General features: G+C 39.2%; 1 protein-coding gene across 1 annotated transcript in view; it reads left to right on the top strand.

Moving 5' to 3' along the window:
• Positions 1–244: 244 nt before the first annotated feature.
• The window catches only part of SPSB4 (splA/ryanodine receptor domain and SOCS box containing 4), a 209,914-nt gene continuing 182,800 nt past the window's right edge, over positions 245–27,358 (top strand). Inside the window, exons 1-2 of the mRNA XM_045031484.1 lie at positions 245–414; positions 1,959–1,992. The gene's annotated coding sequence lies outside the window, so the exon portion shown is untranslated. The remainder of the gene's footprint in view (positions 415–1,958; positions 1,993–27,358) is intronic.

Below are 27,358 nucleotides of genomic sequence, written 5' to 3'. Positions count from 1 at the left end.
CTGTTGAAACAGATTCAGTTTTCAGGATTGACTCTTAAGGGTGGTATTTTTAATTGTTTATTATTTTAACATTCAGTTTTGACCCCAAGTTTAAAAAACAGTGTTCTGTAGAAATATGACCAACAAGTGGCTTGCATAAAATGTCATTTGCCTCTTCGATCAACACCTCTTGGAAGCAAATGGTTTTTTGCTATACAAATAGAATAGCTGTGTCTTAATTTACTGAACTCTGTTAATTTTGCAGATACAGTTCAGATTGAATCGTAGGACAATGAACATCATTGCATTATCCAAATGCATGAAAACTCACTGTCTCAAGACAACTCTTTTGAGGAGGGCAGAGAGTTGTGAATTTACTTTTATTGGCAGAGGTTTTGTCTACGTGGGAATGGGCTTCCTAGTATAAACTAAGGGGTAAGTTTAAACCAATATAGTTATTAAACCCTCATGTGGACACTTATTCTAGTATAAGAGTGACTTTTTAAATTCAGCTAATATTGCTTGGAAGGGGGGTTTAGTTAAACTGCAAAAAAGGCTCTCTTATGCCGCAATAAGGGTCCACAAGTGAATTATACCTGCACAACTATATCAGTATAACTGGGAAAGGTTTCCTTTGTAGAGAAGCCTATAGTTTTGGTCTGTAACTTACATAACATGTATTCAAATTAAGGCCATCTTATACTTTTCTGGTACGATCATAAACATGTCAATCCCTCCCTTGAAAGAAAACTAGCATCAACATTAGTCAACAGTGTGTGTGTGTGTGTTATTTACGTATTTTAGTTCCAGTTCTTGAATATAAAGTTTTAGATCTTGTATCATTTAAAAAATTTAGTTACACAAAAGTATCCTATTGAATTCAAATGCAGCCCAAGCAGCTAACCAACTCCACCTTCCACCCCGCTGTTTTTAACCTGTCTGACCTATATTGTGATTTTTGGTTGGAGAGGGTAAGGGGGAAAGAGAGAAATCTATGAAGCCAAATCTTTAAGCTAGAATTTTTTAAAGCAGCCTGAGGGGAGTGAAGTGGCCAAGTCCAACCCCAGTCACAGATTTTAAAATATTATTTGCCACTAATTCTTTTTCATACAATTAACCAGTAAACTTTCATATTTCAATATGATCAGGGATTTGGGTGGGTGTCTGTGGATTTATTCTACTCAAAAACTTGCACTAGTTTAATTAAACCAGTTTAAAATGAGTTATATTGGTTAAGCTTGTCCCCGCGGAGCTTAAGATTTGTATTGATTATTGTGTTACATACCCCTCATTTTTAACATGCCTCATTGTTTATTTGCATCTTTATGTTTTATTGAAATTTTATCACTTAGCAAAGATTGATTCTTTTTTTTGATTTTTTTTTTTTACATTGCATGCAATGTTGCTTTCTTTTCAAAATGCAGAGAGGTGGTTTTATGCTTCCAACCATAATGTTAAACTGTAACATTAAACACAGGCCTTAGTGTAAAATGAATCAAATCAAGGTTGTTTCTGTTAAGATTGATATTTAACTGAAGTTACTAACACTTGATAGATAGTTTAAGGCAGAAAGTCCAATGTTGACTGACTTTAAAAAAAAAATTGGCTGATTTAAATTTAAATTATATTATTCAACAATGTTATGTAATTGGATGGGAAAGCAGGAAAGTCCTTTTATTAGAGAATTCTTTGTAGATAGTAGCCATGAAAGCCACAGTGGTTGATGCTAATTACCATATTTTGTTTAAACTTCCATCTAAATGAAAGGATCATTCAATTCAGAAGCTGCAGTCATACAAAAACCACAAGTGCAGTTGAATTGCTGCTGCCAAGCAGATGGGGCTTTGATCAGAATAAGTTATTTGCAGCTTTATTGTCTGGCTGCCAGGGTGGGGTTTGTATTGAATCATCTCCTTTTGAAGAAGGGGAAGGGGAGAAACAGGTCTCACTGATCAGTGATACATTTTTATTTTTTGCAGATGAAAATCCTCAACTGAAAAGACAAACTGCAAGGTACTTATTTTAAAAATGTCTTGTGATATCAGACCACTTTGATACATGTGATGCTTTTAGTCAGAGAATAGTGTGTTTATTTTTATCTAATGGTAGTTTGTAGGGGATGGGGAATTGGATAATTTTAAGTAGAGTTGAAACATCTGATTTCTCTCCCCCCACCAAATTCAACTTTATCTTACACTGGAGGAAAGGAGGAAAGCCTGCACAAGACCCATTGCTCCCGCTGTGATGTATCCCATACTTCATGCTGACAGAGTTGAAAGCTTAGTAGCTTCACATATCCGAAATACTTTCTGCTTATGCTGGGAGGTGCAAACAGTGTTGTAAACTAGTCAGTTGACAAAGACGGGGTTGGGGAACAGAATGGGAAAGGAGAATGTTTTCTGCTGTGTGGCTTTCCGAGGCTTCACAGGCTATCTTTGACAGTATAACTTTACTAATACAGCACCCAACGTTCAAAACAGAAAGAAAAAAGTACTGGGAACTCAGTCTGGGAGGAATAAATTCAAAGAAGAAATAAGTGCTGCAGAATTAAGTCTTACCTCAATCAGATAGGCTTATTCTGCAGTGCTCATTTCTATTTTGGCTTTATCCCTCCCATACCGAATTCCCAGTACATTTTTCTTCCTGTTTTGAACCCTGACTGCTGTATTAGTAAGGCTACATGGTCAGAGATACTCTGTGCATCCTCAGAAAGCCGAATGTAATGTTATTTAATTGAAATATTAAATGTTACATTTTAATGTTTTTTTTAAACAGGGCATTTAATGTTCTTTAATTTTAAATAGTATTTTCCTCAACCTTGTATTTCAGACTCTTCCTCCCCAACCTTGTTCCCCCTCATTGTAATGAAAGTGTAACTTTAAAAGAGAAATTCAAAAACTATTCCTGTGATCCTGCTGGGGAAAAGGTGCTCTTATGAACTCTGCCTTATTTTGAGCACTGCAAATACAGTAACTGTCTAGATTCAGCAATGGAACATTGTGAAATAAAGAGAACCTCTATCCGCCCCAAACCCCTCCAAACCAAAACATCACCTACTGTAATTTGTTCTGAAGTGCATTTTTTAAAACAATATTTGACTTACTCAGTTGTCTTTCCTTACCCCTCACTTTTCCATCCCACTTCACATATTGACAACTCAAGGAAGAGCTAAAAGGAAGTTGTATTTCTGAAATTTAGCCTAAATTTGGTACTAAAGAAATAATCCCATTTACTTCACTTATATGAATAATCCTACCAACTTCAGTGGACACACTGATTAATAAAGTATTCAGGATTTGGCCCTAACTATACACTTGCATCTTGATCATAGTTTACCTGATAATTGTAATGTACAACCTCAGTCTGTAATTTTAACTTTTCTGTCCCCATTGATATGATTGTAGGTGGCTTTTCTAAATTCGGAACAAGTGAAGTGGATAAATGCTTTGTGAGCACTTTTAAATTGTGATGATTTAATTCTCATCTGAAAAATGTCTCCAGACAGTGGGCTCACTGCTATGGCTGCATATAGTTTCAGTTTCACCATCCTGGTTTTTTTTCTTTCCTACCTTCTTTACACTTTATCTCTGTCCCTGCCTCCCTTTCTATTTTATCTGTTTTCTCTTTCTTTTGTGTGATCCCTGCTGGGGAAGATCACAATAGTGTTTTACATATAAAAGGGTTACAGATTAAACAAACTATCATGCTAGTCTTTATACCAAACTTTTGTGCTAAGAACAAGCAGGTGAATTTCAACCTGAAAGCAGGAGCTTAAAGTGAGTGTTTTTAACCCAGCCAGTAGCTTCATAGTAGCAATCCTACAAGAGCAAATTCTTTGTTATAAGAAAATTAAGCACTTCCGCTAAGAATGATGATTGTGTAGAATGTTTTTATAGGTTAAAGAAAGGGGAACAAAATGCTATGTTTTAGTAGGCTTGTTCTACAGTAGTCTTGCATTATGGCAGAAGATCCCTTATCTCTATAAAATTTTCCATTATGCTTGAGTAATAACCTCATTCCAGGCTAAGAGGGGCCAGTCCATGGCTAGTTTTGGTTGCAATGGTAACATTCTTAACTACTGGGACTTTTTTCTGATTTGACACTGCCAGTTCTGCGTGATGAATTATGCACCGCAGATTCATTATGTACAGCATTTTTTGTTTTGTTTTTATTGAAAGTGAACTAAGATCTGTAAACACAGAAAACTCACTGTTAGATTTGAATGGTTGTCTAAGGTCAAGTAGGTTGCAGAAAATAATATCTAAACCTGAATCAGATTTCCTAGACATTCTATTATTTCTGGCTCAGATTAGATTAAACTGACTTCTTTTGAAAGATTTTTGGGGTTGTGTTTTTTTCTGTGTCACTTTTTTACAGTCTGTACAAGTTCTGAAGGACATGGTTTGTCTGTATCAATAATAGAGGAGAAGCAGAATCTCCTTGGGTTTTTGTTTGTTTGTTTGTTTTTTAAATTAAATTTGTAAAAAATCTGTTTTTTGTAAGTTTTGGAATCTGCCAGAGTGCAAAATATCCTAGGGGTGGACCATGATGGTAGTTTCTTTTTGCATTGTGTTAGGAGAGTTCTAATTTCTTCCTGGAGGAGAAAGTGGTCTAACCAGGATGTAGGGCATGCTTCTTGATCTGATGTTTATACTCAGCTCAAAGTCAGGATATTGCCAGCTGAATGCAAGAGGTATGGAGGTTACCTATTTTGGATAGGGAGGTTTTGGGCTATGGTATCACAGGCATCATCTGCAGGTGTTGAATTGTCCCAGGATGACAAGCCTGATTCTCCATTCGCTTCCATTGCTATACATCATGAGTAATCGCACTGAAATCACTGGAATGAAACCAGTATGAGTGAGAGGAAAATCAGGCCTGTTGAATTTTGTGAACTTTCTCACCATGTCAGACAGTACCACTTGGAAACTTTTGTTGACTTATAGATTATCAGGATGTCAAGATTGGTTTTGTCACTAGATTTGCAGGTAAGTGTATGCACTCAAAGAATCCTTGACAAAAATTTTAAGACCATAAATTTCACAGTTTTGAGTTGTGACTCTTCAAATGAGGACTGAACCTTTTTCAGTCTATTTGATTGTTTAAGAATTGGGTTCTGCCCTCAGGCTCATGCAGGTGTGTACATGTCTCACTGAATCTGGTAGATGCTACACACATGATGAGTGTTGTGCATGTATCCGAGGGCAAAAATTGTCACTTAATGTCTTGGTGAGACACTGAATGGAACTATCTGGTTAAGCAGTTAAGGAATTAACAGGCAGGTGAAGGAAGAGGTGACAAAGATCATGCTGAGTCTGGCTGAACTTAGGACCAGGATACAACTGAAAGGTCACTAGTTGTATCTTCTGTCTACTTTTTAGCATCTTCTTTGTTTAACTGTGATCCTTCATAGCTCAAATAAGGTGAAACAGATGTAGGAAAAGCATCACTATACAATGTGCCAAACAGCTAAGAGCATTCATTGGGTAGCCAGTTATCACCAAGTCATGCTTTGCTCACTCTGGACATGGTTAAGTGGCTCTTAGTTATCTTATACCTTTTTTTGTTTATTTATTTCCTAATGTATAAAATAAAGGGGTTTTGCTTAAAAGTTCTATTTTTAAACGTGTTTCTTTGGTTTGGAATCTTTCAAGAAGTTTCAGTCACGGTTACCAGAGTCACCTTGTTGCACTCAACCATTCCTAGGAACAGGAAGTTAGCTTATATACGTTGCCAGTTGTACTGCTAAACTGATGGTTTACAAATCACAAAATCAGCATTTGGAACTTATGCCGGGGGAAAGGGGAGCAGCAGAGGGAGCACAGCCAAATTTAGGCTCATGTGTAAAAAATCTAAAGCTGTCAACAGTTGGGACGAGGACTTCCCAAATTGTAAAGTGTGGATTACAGTCATTTGGCATGCCTAGGAGTTCAATGATGTGGTATAAAACAGTAGCTGAATGATTTTACCATATTTTGGAAGTTTATTTAAGTATTTTAAAGATTTCATGTATTGACCAAAGTATTTTCAGCTTCTCAGGAATATTCTATTTTATTTTTCAGTTTTTTATTTGATGAGTTACTGTAAAAGCAATTAAGGATTACTAAAACAGAAAGGTCTTTGGGTCAGGGACTTCCATTCCTTCATATCTATAAAGCAGCTAGCATGCCTTTGAATGCAGTCTAAGTAATATGGATGGAATAATTAATTTTACGAAATTTAGAACACTCTCAAACATCATGGACTCTAGATTAAAACCATGCTTGAATAGTTATACTTCCTAAACTAGGTTTGTAGATTTCTTCTGTTAATTTCTTTTGTGATCAACCAGTCAATTGATTGTGTGGACAAATGAATGTATATAGTTTGAGTAGAAAATAAGATGCCTAACTCTGAGATAGGTTTATTCAAATTAAAATAGTCTTCTAGCATGTGAGGGATAACGCTGATATATGGTAGATATTTAATGGAGTGTCCTGTGAAAAAGTATGCTTGATTATAAAGAGCTCTGTATTAATCTACATCTGCTGGCAATTACATTCTTCATTATTTTGAAGAGTAAGCCAAGAGCAAATGCTGGCCTGTTTAGTTGGTCTGTCTTGCTGGGAATAACTGAGTGTAGGCTGGGAGTTGTTTAGCCTGGCAAAACCACAATCAGGACCAGGAGAGATGTGGGTCTCCGCCAAAGAGAGGTGACAGCTGTGGATCTGGGAACTTGGAAGGGATGCCCTTGCTGGACTATGCAGGGGGAATACAGGTGCAGTTGCCCTGAACTATGACAATGATCTTTTAGATTAATATAGTCAAAGTCTGAAGGACATGTAATTATGGGATTTTGCAGAGATTACCTTATATAGGTCATATACTTCAGGTTTATATACAAATTTAAAATCTGAGTGCCCAAAGCCCAACCAATGCATCCTTGCTATGTACTATTAGTATCAATGATGAATTTGTTCAAATACTACTGTAGTTATTTCCCACAGAGTCCTTCTCAGTAGCATTAAAGGCGGGGTGCATGTAGACGTTTAGAATTAATTGCATTTATGGCATATCTTCAGTGAGAAATAGTTTAGGTAGAACAAAAATGCCCTACTCTGATTCCAATTTTTAATCTGCTTGTGAGACTAATTTTAATATTGCAATGTAATAAAAGGAAAATGATAAAAGTCTTTGTTCTAAATGCACTAGTAACCTATCATTTCAGAGAAATGGCTTTAGGATACTGAACAGTCTGATAGGCTGGTTACCTTTTGCTCTGCTGCAGGGAAAATTTTCAGTGGTTCAGACATGGAAGGGATAATCCATGCATGGCTCTCCCCCTTTGTGAAAGTAAGTGGGTGTCATCTACCTCGATTTCACCACTTTGCCAACTTTAGACCCCATGGAGGGACCTCTGCAAGGTCAAAGATCTGTGCACTGGGAAGAAGGCAGCCAGCCATGGGAAAAGAGGCAGCAGGGAGGGCAGATAAAACATATACACAATCGCCCCACTCAGACAACCAGGTAGAATCCAATGAACGGTTAATTCAGCTGAAATTGTATTGACTATTATGTAAAGCTCCTCCATGCTGTAGACAACTTCTCGAGTGGGGGCCCCAAGGGCAGCAAGTGACAGAGGGATCCCTGCATGTGTGGTCCCATTACTGCCATGCTTCAAGTGAGCCAGACAAGTAACAAGGAAGACTTGCAGCCAGTGCAGGGGAACAAAGACGGTGACCTAGAGGCACTAGAGTGGAGCACTGCAAATGGCTTCCATTTGGCCAATATATCTGAGTTAATTTGCTCTATAGAGAGAATTTAAGTATATACCAGCTAATTTTAAAAACCAAAGTCCTTACTCAGAACTAGATCAGCCCCTTTGGTGGAAAAATTTGCAGGAGAGGCCTGGGGGACAGAATAGAAGGAGACCCCTACAAAAGCTTCTCTCGGATCATTCTGTTGGGATTGCTGTTCCCCTATAGAATAATCAGGGTAATCGTCTTTGGTTTATTGCACTGGATATAGGCAGTGCTTAATTTGTGCCAGAGCTCGCTAGGGTTAAGCCCCGGCATCTCTAGGCTTGGCAGTTCATAGCCCCGGCACCTCTGGGTTTGCCACTTCAGTTATGAAAGTAAAAAAATTGCTTGAGGCCTAGCACCTCTTTTATTAGAAATTAAGCACTGGCTCTTTGTTCCCCTGCACTGGCTGCAAGTCTTCCTTGTTACTTGTCTGGCTCACTTGAAGCATGGCAGTAATGGGACCACACATGCAGGGATCCCTCTGTCACTTGCTGCCCTTGGAGCCCCCACTCGAGAAGTTGTCTACAGCATGGAGGAGCTTTACAGAATAGTCAAAACAATTTCAGCTGAATTAACCGTTCATTGGATTCTATCTGGTTGTCTGAGTGGGGAGATTATGTACATGTTTTATCTGCCCTCCCTGCTGCCTCTTTTCCCATGGCTGGCTGCCTTCTTCCCAGTGCACAGATCTTTGACCTTGCAGAGGTCCCTCCATGGGGTCTAGGGTTGGCAAAGTGGTGAAATCGAGGTAGATGACACCCACTTACTTTCAGAAAGGGGGACAGCCATGCATGGATTATCCCTTCCATGTCTGAACCACAATGGAAAAAGCTGGTTTCCAGGATTTACCATTTGAATTTTGACTTACTGAATACTTCTTCCTTACAATGATTAGATGATGTTGTAATCACTTCTTCACTTCTTGTTAGCTAACATAACTGGCAGCTATTTACTTTTTTTTAAAAGCAGTTAATGGAATTTTAATTTCTGCTCAGATTTGCAACTCTCTTGTCTATTCAATATTTTTCTACAAGGTATTTCTAAGTGTAATTATTTGTAATTAGAGCACACTTAGACTGTCCACCTTTTAATCTGAAAAGGGCTTAAGTGTCTTTGATTTCAGTGTTATTCTGGTAACAATTACATGACCAGAATTTTTATTTTTTATTTTTTAGGTTTCCATATTATCAGAACTAGCATCTTCCAAATGAGAAGTTATGGTTGTCAACAGCATGCATTAGTGTTATAACAGAAATCAGCCTTTCCTTTCTCTGGTTACTGATAGCCTTGAGAATGATTTTTGCTAAATTATAACAAAAATATAGCTAGTAAAATGTGTCGCTCACCTGGCTAGATTGGTTGCATGTCATTGTCAGCATAACTAGTGAGAACTCAACAAGTTTTGTTTCCTCTCAACTCTCATATTAAAAAAATAGAATATAGCAAATTTAAGCTCCACATTAAAGGGAACTAACATTTTAATTCTCAATTCCTTAATCATGGAGGGTGCACAGAAGCAAAATCTGAGTTTAAGGACATAACAAAGGGGTATAATTAAATAGAAAAAGGAATGGAAACACCCTCCCCCCCATATATGAACAATGTAAATAGCAAGATAAACTACCAGTAACAACTTACATTAATAATTCCTATGAACAGTATTTAGCTACTAATACCAATATAGACGTCATACAGGAATACACACAGGAGTAAAAGAAAAAATTCTCACAAAGATCATCATATAAAAGAGAGACAAGAAAGGGCCCAACCATGCAATTTTTGCTCCATTTACAGTGGGACTACTTCAGTGAATAAGGATCATGTGATCAAGACAGGCAAGAGTGGATCTCAAAATAAAATCAGATCCTCTTTGTCTCACTCGTATTGATTTCAATGAGATTACACCTGTGGGCAAAAGGAGCGGAGCAGGATTTGGCTCATAACATATAAAAATAAAAACTAACGTAAATGTCTGCAATAGTCTGAAAACTTACTTTACTTCAAGGATGGTGACATATGCTTGTTGGCAGCATTCTAATTGGCAAAATTTCCTGAACATACATATTTTACTACATATTGAACTACATATTCACCAACAAGATCTGTATGCAATGTTGATAAAATATGGCAAAAATATCATATAGGTAAACTACAGCTAAAGGAATGGAAACAATATTTAATTGGTTAAAACAATCTCAATTAGTCAAATATAGAGTATTTCATACTTATGAAATCCACCATTTACTATATACTCTAGGAGAACTCTGTTAATAAGGCAAGAATATATGTGATCCATAGGAAACTCATAAGCTGAATTAATATAGTAGAAAATATCTACTTAGGCTCTTTAGAAATCTTTGTGGAATTGGAGTTGAAGTGTATTCAGCCTGCAGTTCACTGTAAATCATAAATTTAGACTTTTGTGTGTGCTTCCTTCAGATCTCCTACTTTCACTTTTGCGTGCTCATTGAATCCTTACTATACATACAGAATCTCTTTGCCTGGAGACTCATTTCTTTCTGTGTGCAAAGGAAGATTGTTTTTCTAGATTTGGTATTTAAATAATCATATTTGGTTAATTTTAGGCAAAGCATTAGTGATATGCTTTAATTGGGCACTGTGAATGAAATCCATTTTCCCAGCGTGAAACTAGCGATCAGGTTTTATGCAGGTAAAATGCTGCGATGATTAGGGAAGCAAACAGAGTGTTCCAGCCTGGGGCTAGGATGAGAAACCACAGGACAACCTTGCTAGCTCACAGAAATGCTGATTGGCCACCTTGGAATCTAAGTATAAAATATTCAGGGAGAAAACATTTTGGGAAGTGATGGAGAAGTTGGTGGCCGAGGCATCCAAGAGGGAAATCTCAGCCTTGTTTTAGACATGCAGAAAGGAATTATGTAGGCCTTGCACAACAGCCAGACAATCCTTATGTGGCTTCAAATTCTCTTGATGTCATAAAAGAGAATCTAACTGCCAGAGGATTTTGGCAGTGAAATAAGGCGAAATGTCTAGAACAATCTTCTCCAACAGAACATTCTCCGAGAACAATGCATAACTTCCTAGACCTATGTCTGACAGTGAAATTAAAATTAACTTTGGGGGTAGCATACGAGATGTTGGACAAGTGCAGCCTTGAAAAAGTAGGTGCTGAAGAGTCCATGAAGCCAATCACACCATTTGGAGATTGGAGCCAGGACATGTACAAAGAAGAGATTATACTAAGGTTTACTTAATTTTGCTTTAAATTCCCCGTCACCAAAGTTTATTTTAAACCTACAAGATCAAGTGGTCCAAATCTTTGAATCATGAAATCTGTCTGGGACCTCAAATAATTAAATTTAAATTAAACTCACCATTAGATACATTTAACCTTATTCATATTGTCATCTTTATAAAAACTCCTGCTGAATAAATTCCATTGTTGAACATGCTTTTGTTGTTTTAGTTTTTCTGCAGTGACCTGCTACTCTCAACTTCAGAATTTTGAGTATGGCTCTGGCAAGCTGTAATTTATAGCTTTGCAACAATGGTTTTACAACAGGCTCTGCTAAGTGGGAGTTTCTTGCCTAACAAAATTGTAAAAGATCCTGTCCAGGTTGACTGCTTTGTACTGATCTAAGGAACTAGAGTTAAAAGCTTTTTTTGAAGTGTGTAGAAGCTGCAGCAGTCAATTTTCTGGAAGGGACATCAGAGCTGTGTTCTAAGTATCTTTCTATACATTTAATATTTAAAAGCTAGATAACTTGGTCTATTAAATTATTTAAAGAAATACAATTTTATTAATGATATTTAGAGTGATTTAATGCAAATAATATTAAATTAGAAAGCATTTATTCACCAACATGAAAGCTGTCCTACAACATACTAATGAACTTTGTCTTTGAATCTAGCTTTCTGATGCATATTAATAATTTTATAGTTTAATGATATAGCTGCTGATTTAGAATTTAATTAGCTTACAATTATAAAGTTTCTTTAGCAGCCACATTTCTGATTCCCAGCTCAGCTGTTAGAGAAGACTACAGAAAAAGGACAAAGCATCTTTAAAATAGTTGAGTTCTGCTTCATATTATAATGTGCTAAAAGTCCTTTATGTCAAAGAGGATTTCATACTGGTTGAAACGGTTGAACATTCCCTGTGTGGCACAGGAGTGGAAGATTCAATAGGCAAAGCCTATTCCCACCAAATTGGTTGGAGGTGGGGAAGCTGACCTAGATAGTAATGGATTCTATTTGTTTCCAGATCATCCTTTTAAATAGTATTTAAGATGAGACTGTGACTGACTCAGACATGGAGGGTGGGGGAGGGAGGTGCGCACACGTGCCAAGATCTTTTCACCTTCTCTTTGAGCAGGGACCGCCATCTCCTGTTACCTGCTGCCTCCTACGGTCTTCTCAAGTGTAAGCCATCCCAAATGGAGATAGAGAGGGCAGAAGCCAGGACCTTCATGCCATCCCACTTTGACCCAGCAAGTATTGCTGAGCAGTTTTATTAACTAACATGATGTTCAATACGACTTTGAAGTTGGTGTAGACAGGGATCATCCTGTTAACTTAGCTGGTCAAAAGTAAAACATGCGAGTTCCCGTTAACTGGGATTTATCCATGACCAGCTGATACCATGTTACACATGATAGTCCCTGGCTTCAAAAAGATGTTTATTATATTAGTTAACACAGTGACGCAAGGTCATAATTTCCTAGAGAAGACAAGCTTCTAATGAATAGTGCATTGGGTGAACCATTTGGATCCAGGAGTCATAGTGTTTCTCAGTCTTGTTTTTAAGAAGGACCTGAAGGTAAAGGAGGTGAGGTAACTGCTTTTGCCAGGGGCGGGCCATTGCTTCTCCAGTTTTTGAGGCCAGAATGCACCTTACTTTACCTAAGTTGGTTTGGGGTCTCTGCCCTTGCATGCTAATGCAATCCATTGAGTTTCAAAGGGACTCTGAGGAAAAATACTATTGCTCATTTTTCAGTGTTAGTGGGTAGAACTGGGCAACTGATTATCTGCTCCCAGAATGCACTCTCACGTTTTGGTTCTGCACAGTTCTGTTCTGTCACCCCTCCTTTTCAGTGCACATAGGAGGCTGTTAGAAGAGATTAATGGAGAAGTGGATTACATTGTCTTCAGCATGCTTCTATCCAAGCTAAGTATTTCCATTAATGGAATGTTGGTTAGATTTTTGCCCCAAATAGCTTGGACCCTGTAAAAAAAAAAAATGTACATTTTCAGCCTTGGTTGCCTACGCTAAGGTACTTACATCAGTATTATAAATTTAGGTGCCTAATTATAAGAAGAAAAGGTTGAAAATGTTGGCCACAGTGCTTAATTCATGTGAAAGTCCATGGCAAAAGCAGCTGAACATACCCACTTTGTGTATAACTTGAACTTGGCTATTGTTCAGCTGAATATACTGGTACTTACATAAAAAGCTAAAATAGGGGCAAAGTTCTGGCTGTAAAAAGATGTTAATATGTGCATCCTTTCTTCCTGTTCCCTTTTTAAATGAAGGGGATAGTTTTTTTCCTCACAGTGTCACATAGTGTATCTTTCATGTCTCATGACTTTTCCAGCAAATGTTCAATCTTGTATTCTTTGTGCTTCCAAAATGGATTGGGCCTGATCACATAGAAAGAATAAGAGAATGGCTTTTCAAGAACTACAATGTGTGTGTGTGTATGTGGGCTCCCCGGTGCTGCCACAATACAGCAAAATTTGTATTGTAATTTTTTTTTAAGTTGTAAAAAAAAAAAATTCTAGACATTGGGTTTAAAATATGTCAACTTTTATTCAAAAATGTGTTTTCAGACACCAGCACTGGGTGGTTGGTTGTTTTTTATTTATTTATGAGAGAGAGAGGAGAGATCATCTCTGCCCATTGATCTGCTGTTTGTTGTGAGATTATACGGTATGACCTCTACCCGTAGAGGGAGATGATCCTTCCCAATCACACTGAAAGACCCACAGAGATTTGTCAGGTGCTGGCAGCACTGAATATAACCAATTATGCTGCACCATATGTGATATCAAATTGTAATTTGCTCTTTTTAGATTAACAGGCATAGCAGAATATAGCAGAGGAAAAATCAGCAATTTTTGCAGACCCGACAGTTCTTTGTAATTTAAAATGATGGGTATTTTAGATTGTAGCTCAGAAACTTTAATAAAAAAAATTCTGTAAGTAATGTAGATTTTCCAAATATGCTGTATTTTTTTGTCTCATTATTTTTTGGAAAGCATTTTCCTGAATTCTGACCAATAGTCCTGTGATTACATCATGGTCTTCAAGATGAGCTTTTCTGTTCAAGCAAACCTTAGAAATTTGACTATGCAGTGTTGTTGTAGTCATGTTGGTCCCAGGATATTAGACAGACAAAGTGGGTGAGGTAATATCTTTTATTGCACCAGCTTCTGTTGGTGAAAGGACAAACTTTCAAGCTTACGCAGAACTCTTCTTCAGGCCTGGGAAACTAACTCAAAGTGTCACTGCTAAATACAAGATTTGAACAGATTATTTAGCATAAATAAACAACACATATTTCAAGGGACCATTTCATCCTCACCTATAACAATTTTACATTCAACAACAAGCACTTTGTCCAAACCATGGGAACAGTCATTGGTTCTAGGATGGGTCCCCAATATGCCACCGAAATACCCCGAGAGAACCTGCTTCAATACAAACCTAAAATCCCCTCTGATTACATAGGCCTAGTTGCCACCTACCATCCCACACTGGGATCCATATGGGGTATCAAACAACTACAACCCATGCCCAGTGGGGACCCTATCCTGGAAGAAATCTTTCCAAACCCTCTCTTCTGACCTTCAAACAACTCCCGAACCTCTCCAAGCTCATCATCAGAAGTACGCTCCCCACAGACCAGGACACACCAACTCAAAGTGTCATCAGATCCTGCCAGAACAACAGATGCAAAACCTGTAGACATATCTCCAGTGCTACAATGATCAACGCCTCCCACAACATACCTTTCAAGATTCCTGGGTCCTACACATACCTATCACAACCTAACCCAGTGTACTAAATGCCCCAATAGCAGTTGTATGGGTGAAACCAGACAATCACTATGCTATTGAATGAACTCGCATAGGAAAATGACAAAAACACCTTATCACCTTTGGGTGAATACTTTTCACAAAGCTATCGCTTTATATCTGATCTCTCAGTCCTCATCCTCAGAGGAAACCTGCACACTTTCAAAAGATGAGCTTGGGCCTGGGTGGTGGGTAAAATAGGCCAGGGACCTGCCACTGGATAACTGGGCTGCGGTGCTGCCCTTACCCGAGATCTCCCCCACCCCTAAGGTTCCTGCTGCTCCCTGCATCCAGCTCCTCGGGACGGATGTGAGGAGCGATGTGGAGAGCCAGTGGCTGGTGGAGTGAGGAGGCTTGGCTGGGCGCTGCTGGGGCCAGTGGCTTGGCGGGGGGTGGAGGGGGGGCCTTCAGGGGCAGGAGGAGCTGGCACTCAGGGAGGCTGCTGGCAGCTCTTGGCCCGGCTCGACTGTGGCTGGGGTGGTGGGAGGGGTTGGTGGCTTGGACCAGAGCTGGGGCCAGCCCAGGGTGTGTGTGTGCGGGGGCGACTACTCAGCCTGGCGCTTGGAGGGGCTTGCGGCTCAGCCCGGTGCTGGGTCTGGGCTGGCACTTGGGGGAGTGGGGTAGAGGCTCGGCCAGGTGCTTGGGGGGGGGGCTGGTGTCTTGGCCCGGCACTCGGGGGGGGGCAGTGGGTTGAGGGGGCAGCTGGGGCTGGCAGGCCAGGGCTCTTCCGGTTGGGGGAGGCCCCCTCAGGGCTTATCCTTTTACGGGGGAGGGAGGTTTGGGGCTCCAGCGTGCAGGGGGGTGGGGCCTTGGGTGGAAGGGGCAGGGCCGGCAGGCTAGCATCTCCAAAGTGGGTTGTTCACCTGTTGCCCATGAGCCTGGGAGCTTAAATTCGTAACTTTGCTAGACTGAACAGAGACACTAGATTTATGGCTTTTTACAACAATCTGAAACCCACCCCTTTGCTTCCACTCTCCTCTTCCCCCCATCCTTTCCTCCCTATGACTGGAGGGGTGTTTACCTTGAGTGGTCCCTTGAAATGTGTTAACTACTTATTTTAAACAATCTGTTCAAATCTTGTGTTTAGCAGTGACACTTTGAGCTTCTAAGACTGAAGAAGAGCTCTGTGTTAGCTCAAAAGCTTCTCTTTCACCAACAGAAGTTGGTCCAATAAAAGCTACCTCACCCACCTTGTCTCTCTAAGGAAGAATTAATCATTTAGGCCCAGAGCCTCCAAAGTGTTTAGTCCTCTAAGTGCCTTGGAGTTTCTGGGCCTTTGGCCAGACCATGTAAAGATCCTGATTTTTTTTCTTCTTGTGTATACTAAGCGTCCTTAAGTGCTTACAGGATGGGCCCTATATTTTGGTAAAGCTTGTCTGAAACTAAAGCCCAGCTAAATTCTTATAAGCAAGGAGATGTCTTAGGAGCAAATTGTTGGTAAAATTATGAACTCCTAAGAAACATAGGCTGATTTACAGGAAACTCTGGTAGACCCTTAAGTGTGGTGACACAAACAGCACCACTCTATAGTTGGGCTTTAAGACTCCAAAGGTGGAGAAGATGAGTTACTAGTGAGGAGGTAACTAGCTACACACAGAGATATGCTATCCAGTTTGAGAGCTGATGCCGTGTGTGAAAGGAAATATAGTATGATAGAGATTTTGACTATCAAGTTTTTGTGACCCTTTAGCTCAAGCTGTGTATAGCAAAGGGTTCTATGCTGTAGTCCTATGTAGTGTTTCCTTTCTTCCTGCATGAGTAAACATTGTTAATACACATGCTCTAAAACTGCTTTCACCTCTGATTCATACAACTTCTTTGCAAAATAGCCTTCAGTGTGCTGACAACATGAACACAGGGTTGTATTGCTTATTCTGCTTTTTGTTCTCATTCAAAGTTCACACACATCCTGGGCATGAGCTCTACTCTCTTTACTCTTCCTGCTTACTTTGCTGTGGCCTGCTATCCTTGGCTGAACAGCTGCTGCTATTACACCACCTTTTCCCCATCTGGGAGGGCAGATGGACTAATCCATAAACAGCCAATATTTGTTCATAGATCAGTTTCTAGACAAGGCTAAATTGAACAGTTGACAACCTTCCCAAAGATTCTGAATGCGTCCATGCTTGGGCTATGTGCCACAAAACCAGAGAGGTCTTCCACTCTCTTTCACTACATATAAATGTTGGAACAGTGGAAAAGTGTAAACTAAGAAATTGATGATGTGTGGCCCAGGTGCTAAGAACACTTATATTTATTACCTTATTCTTTTGTAACACTTTCTGTAAAACAGTACATGCTTCAAGGACTTCCACTCACTTTTCCTTCCCCTATCAAATAACAACAAAAAATTCTTCCATGGATACAGCACGTACTGTGGCATAGTAAATGTGACATTTGATTTTTGGTTTTGCATCCTCCCATAACCAGGATGAGAGTGAAGGTTAGAGGGCTTCAATTGGAACATGAAAAATGAAAGCTGTGTTGCTTTTCACTGAACGTTGTAATTGTGCTTTACTGCTTATACATTTAGTACATACTCGGTGGGTTTAAGTGAATCAAAAAGTTATCTGACTTATATATTTTCAGACCCTCACGATTTCCCCCAGGGTTTCTTTAAAAAAAAAAAGAGAGAAATAAAACCCTGTACTGTCTTTTTTTTTTTTTTTTGTTAGTTTCTTACTGGATGGATACCTTCCTCTCTACAGTGTACTTGATGTCATCTGACAGAACACACTTTACTATAAGAAAAACCTTTCCCTGGCAACCTATTTCTTAATAAACCTTAACTAAAATCAGTCATTATATTTTAGGAATAAAAAATGTTTATAGGGATTGTTTTTTCTTATGCCAATTAAACAGCTTAATTTAATTATTTATCTCTACCTTTACAGATCTTGAGTTTCTTTAGGTAAGTCAGTAAGATATATTCACTTTGGCAGTCAATTATGCTAGACCACTTCCTCTACAGCAATATTTATTATTTTCCCTTCTTACCAGACCTTACTGGTCCTCCTGTAGACTCTGTTCATTATCCAACGAGTCAAAGTCTATAACATTTTACAGACAATATTAATGAAGAATCTGTAGGTTACTGGAAATGGGAACTGCAATTGTGACATTTCCATAAAGAAAATGATACATTTCACTTCAAAACATATGTTATCACAAGAATGGTAACAAATTTTAATTGAAGGGTAGAATTGCTTTCTTGTATAAATTGGTCCATGTGTATTGTGTGCTTTTCACCTTTGTTCACCATCTGTCTTGGCTGAAACTGATGTCTGCCATCTGAGGACTGCCTCCCTGATGCTTAGTTTTCTGATTAGATGCTCATGGCACCCTTAAAAAAAAAAAAAAAACCAACTCCACACAACAAAAGATAATAGGGAGTCTTTGTATGGTGCACACTTCTATATCCCCAAGGCGCTTTTGTGTTTGCACCCTTACAGCAGCCTTTTTGTGTGTCCAGACCCCAGATGGTTGCCTGCAGCCGCAGGCCTTTTGTAGAAGAATCATACACAAATTGGGTAATGGAAAATAAACCGTATTTACTGGGCTTTTGAAGTAAATGAACACTTCCAAGTATAACAAACAGGCTCTGAGGGGAAATTGCCAAAAATACATATTACTACAAATCTTGGTGAAATATTTAAAGAATTGATAGTTTTTAAGTAATGTTATTTACTGGGTGCACTGAAAAACAAAGGCGCGCAGAAACTGAAGATCGAAGGCAAAAATGTAAAACTATTAGGATAAAAATCAAATATTTATAGCTAGAGGTGAGAGCTCGACGAACAATGCAAACATTCCCATTTTTAAATAAAAACACTTAGGCCATGTTCTTTACTGACAAACATTTGAGTGACGTAGTTGTATTGGAAAAACACTATCAAGAGGCAAATTTCAAAATTGCAAGGTGCGTATTCACAGGAATTTACAATTGCAAATATTCTTGCTGAAAGTCCTTGTGCACTCATCCAGTCAGGGAACAGAAGCAGTAACCTGTGGTTTAAGTGAGACTCCTAAGACTCCAGTCTGAAATACTGGCAGTCAATCTGAGTTTAAATAATAAGAATTACAAAAAAAGATATTAGTCAAATTCAAATAATGGCTTAAAAGTGATCTGCTCACAAATATTTTGGGAGCAGAAAGAGTCTAAACATACTGAATAAATTATTGATGTGGGTTATTTTCTCAACTCTCCAAGATGTAATGCTAAAATGGTAAACAGAGTTCTTCTAGTTAAGGAGTTAGTAACCGAGAGAGAATATTATAAAATATAATGGAAGATGAGAGCTTGAAATAATAAAATTACTGCAATATTAATTGACTATCTAATGTTTTGATGAGGTTGAACAGCTGGAACACATTGAGTGACAGAGATAGTGTGTCTGTTTTTCTGGATGAATACATCTTTAGTCCTTGGCATTATTAAAGCTCTGTCTTGCGGAAGATCGGATTTTTCCTGAGAAAACTAGGGACTAATCTGGAGTTACCTTTAAGTAGAGAGATTCTGTTTTACAAGGAAGAAACCTTGAAGGAGAAAGGCTTATTTTGGATCTATATTTCCACCTGCTTGACATTTTATATTTAGAAATATAATTGAAGTTATCTGCTAGGGTACATGAAGGAGACCCTGATGGAGCAAAAACCTGTAACTAGTCTGTTACATTCTCTTAAGATATTACATAAGATAAAGTGTGGTAGTGCATATATTATCTAGATTTTCTTAAACAGATAATGTATTTACATTTGGGTGCCACTTCTGTCCAAATTAACCGAGTATCATGACAGAATTTGCAATAATAGCTAAATAACTGACTAAATTATTTGTCAGGGGCAGTATAAATGGAAGTGTTCTTGGTTTGAAGCACAAGAGAAGTAGGGTTTATGTCTGTGTGTGCATACGTTATGATCTCTATTTCTAAACATAGCTATGACTCAATGTAAGAGATTGAGGAGTTTCCAGAAGTAGTTATTTTGGGTCATTGTATCCATGTTAAAAAGCGGACACCATAGCAGTAACGTGTTACTAACTCCAATCCCAAAGCCTTACTCATGAGGGGACTACACGGGTATGTTTTGTCAGCTCGCTGGTACAATAAATATGTGAAGCAGTAGAAGGTTTAGAAAGGAGAAATGGGCTGTGACTTACTCAGTGTGCTGATGATACCCAGCTGTAAGTCTCTGTTGCATACGTTTTGGCATGGGTAGTGGAATGTCCAGATGATTTTAGGGCTTGGATGTGAAGTAGCTGGTTTTGAGTCAATCCAGATAAGGCCGAGATAATGTTGATGTGTTGGGCGAAGCACCTGGATGAGTTGATGAGGATTTTTCTGACTCCATTAACTGAAGAAGAGAAACTATTTTTTGTAACACGGGTGCACAATGTACGGCACTAGTTAGTGTTTTGTATCCTGGGCTGGTCTTAGAATCTCCAGGACTAGTCAAGGGCACTTACACCCACCTGCCCCTGATAAAAAAAAATTTGACATCATTTCTCAGAGGTTGATCTCGTCATAGTTACCCTTGTCTTTGTTAATTTGAGATCAGATTGCTGTAATGCACACTAAAAGCAGCTACACACTGAAAGCTAGGACAGAATGATTACTTGCTGCATCAGTGAAGTTTCAAGCCAAGAGCAGCAGTGGCTCCAGGCACCAGCGCTCCAAGCGTGTGCCTGGGGCAGCAAGCTGCGGGGGGCGCCCTACCGGTCCCTGCGAGAGCAGCAGTTAGGCAGCCTTTGGCGGCTTGCCTGCGGGAGGTCCCCGGTCCCGCAGATTCGGCGGCAGGTATGCCAAAACCGCAGGACCGGTGGACCTCCCACAGGCATGCTGCTGAATCAACGGGACCGGGGACCTCCCGCAGGCATGCCGCCAAAGGCAGCCTGCCTGCCATGCTTGGGGCGGCACAAAAGCTAGAGCCGCCCCTGGCCAAGAGCATATTATACCAAAGCTCCAGGATCTATAATAGCTGTCTAACTTGTTCAGGTGGAATTCATGGCACTGTAATGCCTTAAAAAGATCTGAATAATTGGGAGACACTTACTTGAAAGGCCACCTCCCCATGCCAGACTGCTGCAGTTAAGGTCAGCAGAGGCATTCATGCAGAGCTCCCTCATTTAAACAGGAAAGAGCTGCTAACAGATAATTTTCCATGAGAGGGGGTCTTTTGCTTTGGCATTGAGCCCCTTGGGCTTCTGGAACCCAAAATAGTTAGGATAGGCCTTTTAGCATGAATTAGGCTTTCTCACAGGTATCATTACTGCTGTGGAAGGATTTTTATCTTATTATGTCTTGTGGGGCATATTTGTTTTGTTTACTGGTGGAATAGGGCAAGCAGTCAATTAAAATATTTATTTGAAAGTTAAGTTTATTTTGTATATATCTAAATAAAATAGTTGAGGTGACTTTCTTCTATTGACCATAACGTGGTGGCCTGGCTGCTATTTCCACCTACATTTTGCATGAAGAAAAGACACTATTTTGGATACCAAATCCATAGAGAAATCAGTTTAGTTCTGATAGTTGAAACTGACATAACCCGTGAGACCATAAACTTCGATGAAGATGGGATATGAAAGAAATACAAAAGGATTTAAAAGACACATTTTTCTCTTACTCATGACTATGGTATGAAGATATTCTGAGAAACTGGCTGTGTGTATAGGAGGGATAATTGGTTATGTTATTGGATATGAACTATGTATTGGACTTTGGAACCAAGATTTTCAAAAGAGATTAATGATTTTGGGTACCCAATTATGACCCCTTAAAGAGGCCTATTTTTAGAAAATACTGAACACCTACCTTTTTAAAATCAGTCTCCTTTAAAGTAGCTCAGATTGGTCATGCAAAAGTTGCGGGACCCAGTGTCAATACCCACTCTTGAGATGCAGTGTGGAGTACCCTTTACATGAGGGTTAAATTATGTGGTCTTGAGGGCTGGAGAGCGTGGACCGGTGTATACAGCCTTTCAGCTTTATAGCAGTGGTTTGCATTGAATCCAGGGGTATATGGTAGTGAATCAAAAATGTTACAACTTCTGCACAGTGAAATGAGCACTTGGCCTCAGTCCAGTTCCTAGTAGCAGTTCATATAATTAAAAAAACCCACAACTCAGGCTTTGTTTACACTACACAGCTTTTAGCGACATGGCTGTGTCGCCACAGCCATGCTGCTAAAAGTCGTGCAGTGTAGCCACTGCTTGTCAGCTCTCCTTCTGATGAAAAACTTCCACCCCCAATGAGCAGGGTTAGCTTTGTTGGCAGGAGAGTGCCCTTGCTGACAATGCACTGTTCACACCAGTGCTTGTCGCCGCAAAATTTTTGTCTTTCGGGGGTAAGGGAAGGGGAAGTTAACACCTCTGAAAGACAAAACTTTTGTCTTTCAATTGCCAGTGTAGACACAATCTCAGGCAGCCTTGTTGGTGATCAGAGAACCAGCACCAAACAACCAGAGGCTGAATTCACTGCTATAGGTGGTCCCTTCAGGTCAAGATTAAACAGTAATGTGACACAGCTGTTCCTGTAGATACGTATCTTCTTTCTAAATAAGGGAAGGTTTTTCTCCTCGTCATTTGGAATTTAGTCATCACTAGAGATAACCAAGAGCATATAATTTTGTTTTGGATCAAATTTGACAAATTTTTACACGTCTTTGTGACTTTGTTTCATCTGTTTTTCTCCTACCTGAACCTAGCGTGCCTGAATTTCAAGTATACTCAATTTATCAAATGCATCTCAACATATCTTTTATTATGTACGGTCATAAGCTCTTGGAAACTAGAGCTTTGTCTACACTGGCAAGTGAAAGACAAAACTTTTGTCGTTCAGAGGTGTTAACCTCCCCCACCCCTGAAAGACAAAATTTTGTCGAGGACAAGTGCTGGTGTGTACAGTGCTGTCGGCAAGAGTGCTCTCCTGCCGACAAAGCTAATGCCGCTCACTGGGAGTGGAAGATTTTGGTGGCAGGAGAGCTCTCTCCTGCTGGCAAACAGCGGCTACACTGTGCACCTTTTAGCAGCATGGCTGTAGCAGCACAGCTGTGTTGCGTAGTGTAGACATAGCTTAGGACTATGCTACTTTGTGGTTTGGAAGTTGTCTCATACTTTGTGGGTGCTACAAGAAACAAGAATGGTTGTGCGGCTACTTGAGGGATGGTTTAAAAAAAACAACACATTTACTAAAATGTATATGAAATTGCCAGATTTGGTCCAAATCCAAATTTACCATCAGTTTTAAAAATTGCAGCCTAAAATGGTTTCTGCGCTGATGTGATTGTTCTCCATTTTAAGTATAAAATATAGCAAATGCCATACATTTAAAAAAGAATGGTAAAGGCAGCAAATAGCAATTTTGAAAGGTGACCACTTTCATTATTTAATTGTTAATGTATTTGTGTAAAAGAGTTTGCTGGAAAAGAAGGCATCCTGTTTTTTGAGAGGGTGGTGTAACTTCCTGATTTGGCTCCCTTTGTAATGGGACTTCTTTTAATAATACCCTTGTTAGTTTTGCAGTAAAGTATTTCATTTTTAAAATATCATGTCTTTGGTAAGCTGTTCGTTATTTTTCATTGAGAGGTTCATCATATAGGAGGGTTATAAACCAAAGATTTTATTAGAGGATGACCAAATCTTGCTAAAACAACCTGTAAAATGAGATGTACAAAAGAACTTGCAAACAGTTGTGCACATGCTTAACTTGACTAGTGTGAGTAGTCCCATTGATTTTAAGATCTGCATAAGTGTTTGCAGGACCTGGGCCTTAAAAGCTATAATGAGCAACCATGAGAAGAAGGATGATGATCCAGAGGTAGGGCACCACTAGCTTCACAGTTCACACCTTGTTTCAAATCTCTGCTGTGCCCCAAACTCCTGTGTGACTGTGGGTAAGTCATTTAGGCCCAGATCCTCCAAGGTATTGAGGCTCCTCATTTCCATTCAGTGCCTTCACTGAACCACATTGACTCCTGGTGCATGTACTTAAGTGTAGTCCTGATTATTTTCAACTAGGAACTTGAAATAGCCACTCTCAAGGGCTGATGGAAGCTTATGATGTTGTCAACATGAAACCCACACACTTAGTGATAGGAGGTGGGTGTCAATTTTCACACGAGCAAGGAATCTCAACAAACTTTATGGTTACAGGGTAGGGGAGGGGAGGTCGCTGAAGTTCTGTGCCATCTTATCCTCTCTATAGTAGCAGTCAAGTTTAATCTATACTGGCTTTTGCAATTAAGTATTTCTTTCAATATACTGTAATTTCCTCATGCTTATTTACTCATAATTAAATGCAGTGGACAACGTTCATTTCTCTTAGATGGCTGTCTTGCAGTTCTGACAGGCCTTGGTGATCTCCCATTTGGGAGATAGAAAAGATTTTCTATATGGTCATCTATCACTATCCTAGTGTATATTTTTGTTAAACCTTCCTTTTTAGATGTCTTGATCACACCTCTATTCTGGCAGGAAAAATTCTCAGGATCATTTCCTTATCAACCTCAATGAATAATTATTTAAAGCTTGGGTTTTTTGAGCTTTTTTGGTGTGCATTCCAAACATCTCTACCACAGGGCTGAATCACTGTTGAATTATGCTACATAGAGAATGTACGCAATGAAATTGCACAGCTTTAGTGTGCAAATACTGTCCTGTGCTGACCAGGACCAGCTAACACATTTCCAAACACAACTTGCTATATTTACACAAGGTGCAAATTCCTGTTTAAAATTCTTAGTTAAAACATGACCTTTTTTTCCCCCAAGTCAGAGACCTAGGCAAAAGGGTCTATCATTTCTATCCATATACAAACAGTATGTGTCAGTCCTCAGTAACCAGTATAGGCAATAGCACCACTTTCTATACACTCAAGTAAAAGTACATTTTGCATGTGCATTGTATTGGCCAAATCTCCCTTCTCCCTGATTGCTCTCAGTTGTCTGAGTTTCAGGTCTAAGTACCCAAGAATATTTAGGAAGATAAAAGGGAAGAAGTTGTTGAGTTGCAAAATTTCTCTTTAATCTTCCATTGGAGATTTTTTTTTTTTATAATAGAAGCTACAATCCTTAATTAGGATCGGGGGTCCATTGTTTTAGTCACATTACAAATGTAGTAGTAGACATGGTCCCTGCACGGAAGAACATATGATCTAAGAAAACAGGTAACAAATCCATCCTACAAGATAGTACTGATTGTGAAAGGGCTTATCCTTAGAAAAATAACAGCCCAGTTTAAGGCTGAGAAGAGGAAAGGATGGAGCACAGAATGTATTTTCTTGTCAAACCAGAGAAGTTAAATTTGAATACAGTGACTGGCCTACCAGTAGAGATCAAGAGAGACAGATCCTCAGAGGTATTTAGGCTACTACCTTGCTTTGGAATTAGGACCCTAAATACCTTTGAGGATCTGGGCCAGAAAAGCTTCATCTCAGGGTCATAGCATGTTTTGCAAAGGCCTGTTGCTGGTTTTTGAGTGGGAAGCAATGGAAATATTTACCCAAACTTTTTCAAACCTAGAAGAAGGTTAAATTTATAATTGGTTCTTATATTTTCTGTTTCATCCATCTCTAGTGGTTACCTAAGTGGTGGAAAAAGAGATTTTGGAAGAGGGGAGATACAGGCTTAGTATAACTCTCACTGTATGCTTTTTAAAAACGTTTGTGGGAGTTCCAGGACATTTGTTCCAAGGCTGTTCCTCTATCCCACAGAGTACATTGCAACTGTTTCACAATTTCCCCATTTATGGTGTGAATCATCTACAGAATAAGATTTCTGGATTGTCACTGTGTGTCACTCTGAAGCCTAGAATGTCTGTCTGAGTCCATGTGAAGCGATGGACACAGCTACAGGCAAAGATGAGAGATCTTTTTGTGCAGAATATCCCCAGGTTCAATCATCGCTGGGGTCTGCAGTCTGGCACTGTCCAAGTTTTAAGTTCTCAGCCATTTTGACTTCATGAATTATACCTGTGTGACAACAATGTACATATCTATGCCATTGTATTATGAGAGGTAACTCAACCAACTACCACCCTTACTATACAGCTAATTTTCATGCAACCATTTAATTGGTTGTATGAGAGAGACTACATAGATGGTAGATTACTGGCTCAATTGTCACACCCTTCCAATAATATGGACTTTCACTAATTTTTTACTAATGCTCGTGCTAGGAATGTCCCAATGAAATCTATCAAACAAACAGCAGCTGACATAAATAAGGGCGGTCCCCCTCCAATCTCTACAATTTTGGGTGTTGAGGTTTGTTTTCTCTCATTTATCTCTGCTTTCCTAAATACATATCACTGCAAAACACACTGAGAGAGTTATTTTAAAATATCAGTTTATTTAAAACTGAACAGCCTTAAATGCAGCTGGACCAAATGTTATGGAAAACTCACATTCATGCAAGTCAAATTACTAACCCCAATGATTTTAATTGACAAAGTGAAGTTTACAACATGAACCCTGATTTTAAAGAGAGTAGCAAGCTCTCAATCCGCAGAATATTCAACTGTTTGCATGTGCAGAACTTGCACCCCTGCTGCCCTGAAACGTCCTTTCAGAGGAGTAGTTTGGTAGTTAAGTGGTCCAGTCTAGGCTTTAAAGTTTAACACTCAGTTCAGATGAAAGTAAAAATTCACACTTCTTACTGCTTTTGTTTCAGATTGTCTGGCTGGAGATTCCAGTAGAAAAAAATGCATTAGTTTACATTGGGAAGGCTATCACCACCAGTAGGGTTAAGAATGTCACTTTAAAAAAAGGGAAGAAAAAGAAAGCTTAGATCCCAGAGAATACAGCAAAATCCACAAAAAGACCATATGTCCTGACCCCTTTGAATTTCTATTGTCCCAGCACACAAGGAAGAATTCTTTTAAACCTTAAGATGTGTATTATTTCAAAGACTTTTTTTCTGTATTTGAGGGTTCCTTAGTCCATCACCTGGTCTTGAGGTGACAAATGTCTGGATAATAGTAGTGAAGTTCGCATCTGAAAGAAAAGGTTTCAACTTGCTAGTCAGGCACAACTGTGGAGAAAAAAGCACATATGCAAATTATTGAATGGGGTTTTGAATTAAAGCCATTATTAGCATCACAAAACATTGGGTTTCATTTTAACTAAATAATGGAATTAATAAAAACAGTGTTGGAGGGAGGGAGGGAAGACCCAGATCTTGCACTGTGATTTGCACATGCACAGCAGTGGATTCTAAGTCAGTGATACAGTTTGCTTGAACAGATCACAGTGCAGGATTGGGGCCATATTTAGGAGGAGTTTGTTTATTTAGCATCAAAAAGTTTGCTGGGAGCTATGTAGGCCTATGAAAAGACCAGTCTCTGTTCCAACAGCTTAAAACCTGAAGCCACAATCCTACAAAAATGTACATATCACATGTACTTACCTTTACCCCATGTGAATAGTTCTTTTCTATTTTCATGGAACTACTTATCAGTAAAGCTAAGTGACTTTGTCTTTCCAGGATCATAGCCTAATCAGGCCACTTACAGACAAAGAGGGTGGGGTGTAAGGATGGATAGAT

The sequence above is a fragment of the Mauremys mutica genome, chromosome 9 (assembly GCF_020497125.1).
Source record: "Mauremys mutica isolate MM-2020 ecotype Southern chromosome 9, ASM2049712v1, whole genome shotgun sequence".
Classification (NCBI taxonomy): domain Eukaryota; kingdom Metazoa; phylum Chordata; order Testudines; family Geoemydidae; genus Mauremys; species Mauremys mutica.
Note: the sequence above shows the minus strand (reverse complement) of the source record. Positions and strands in the feature narration are given on the sequence as shown.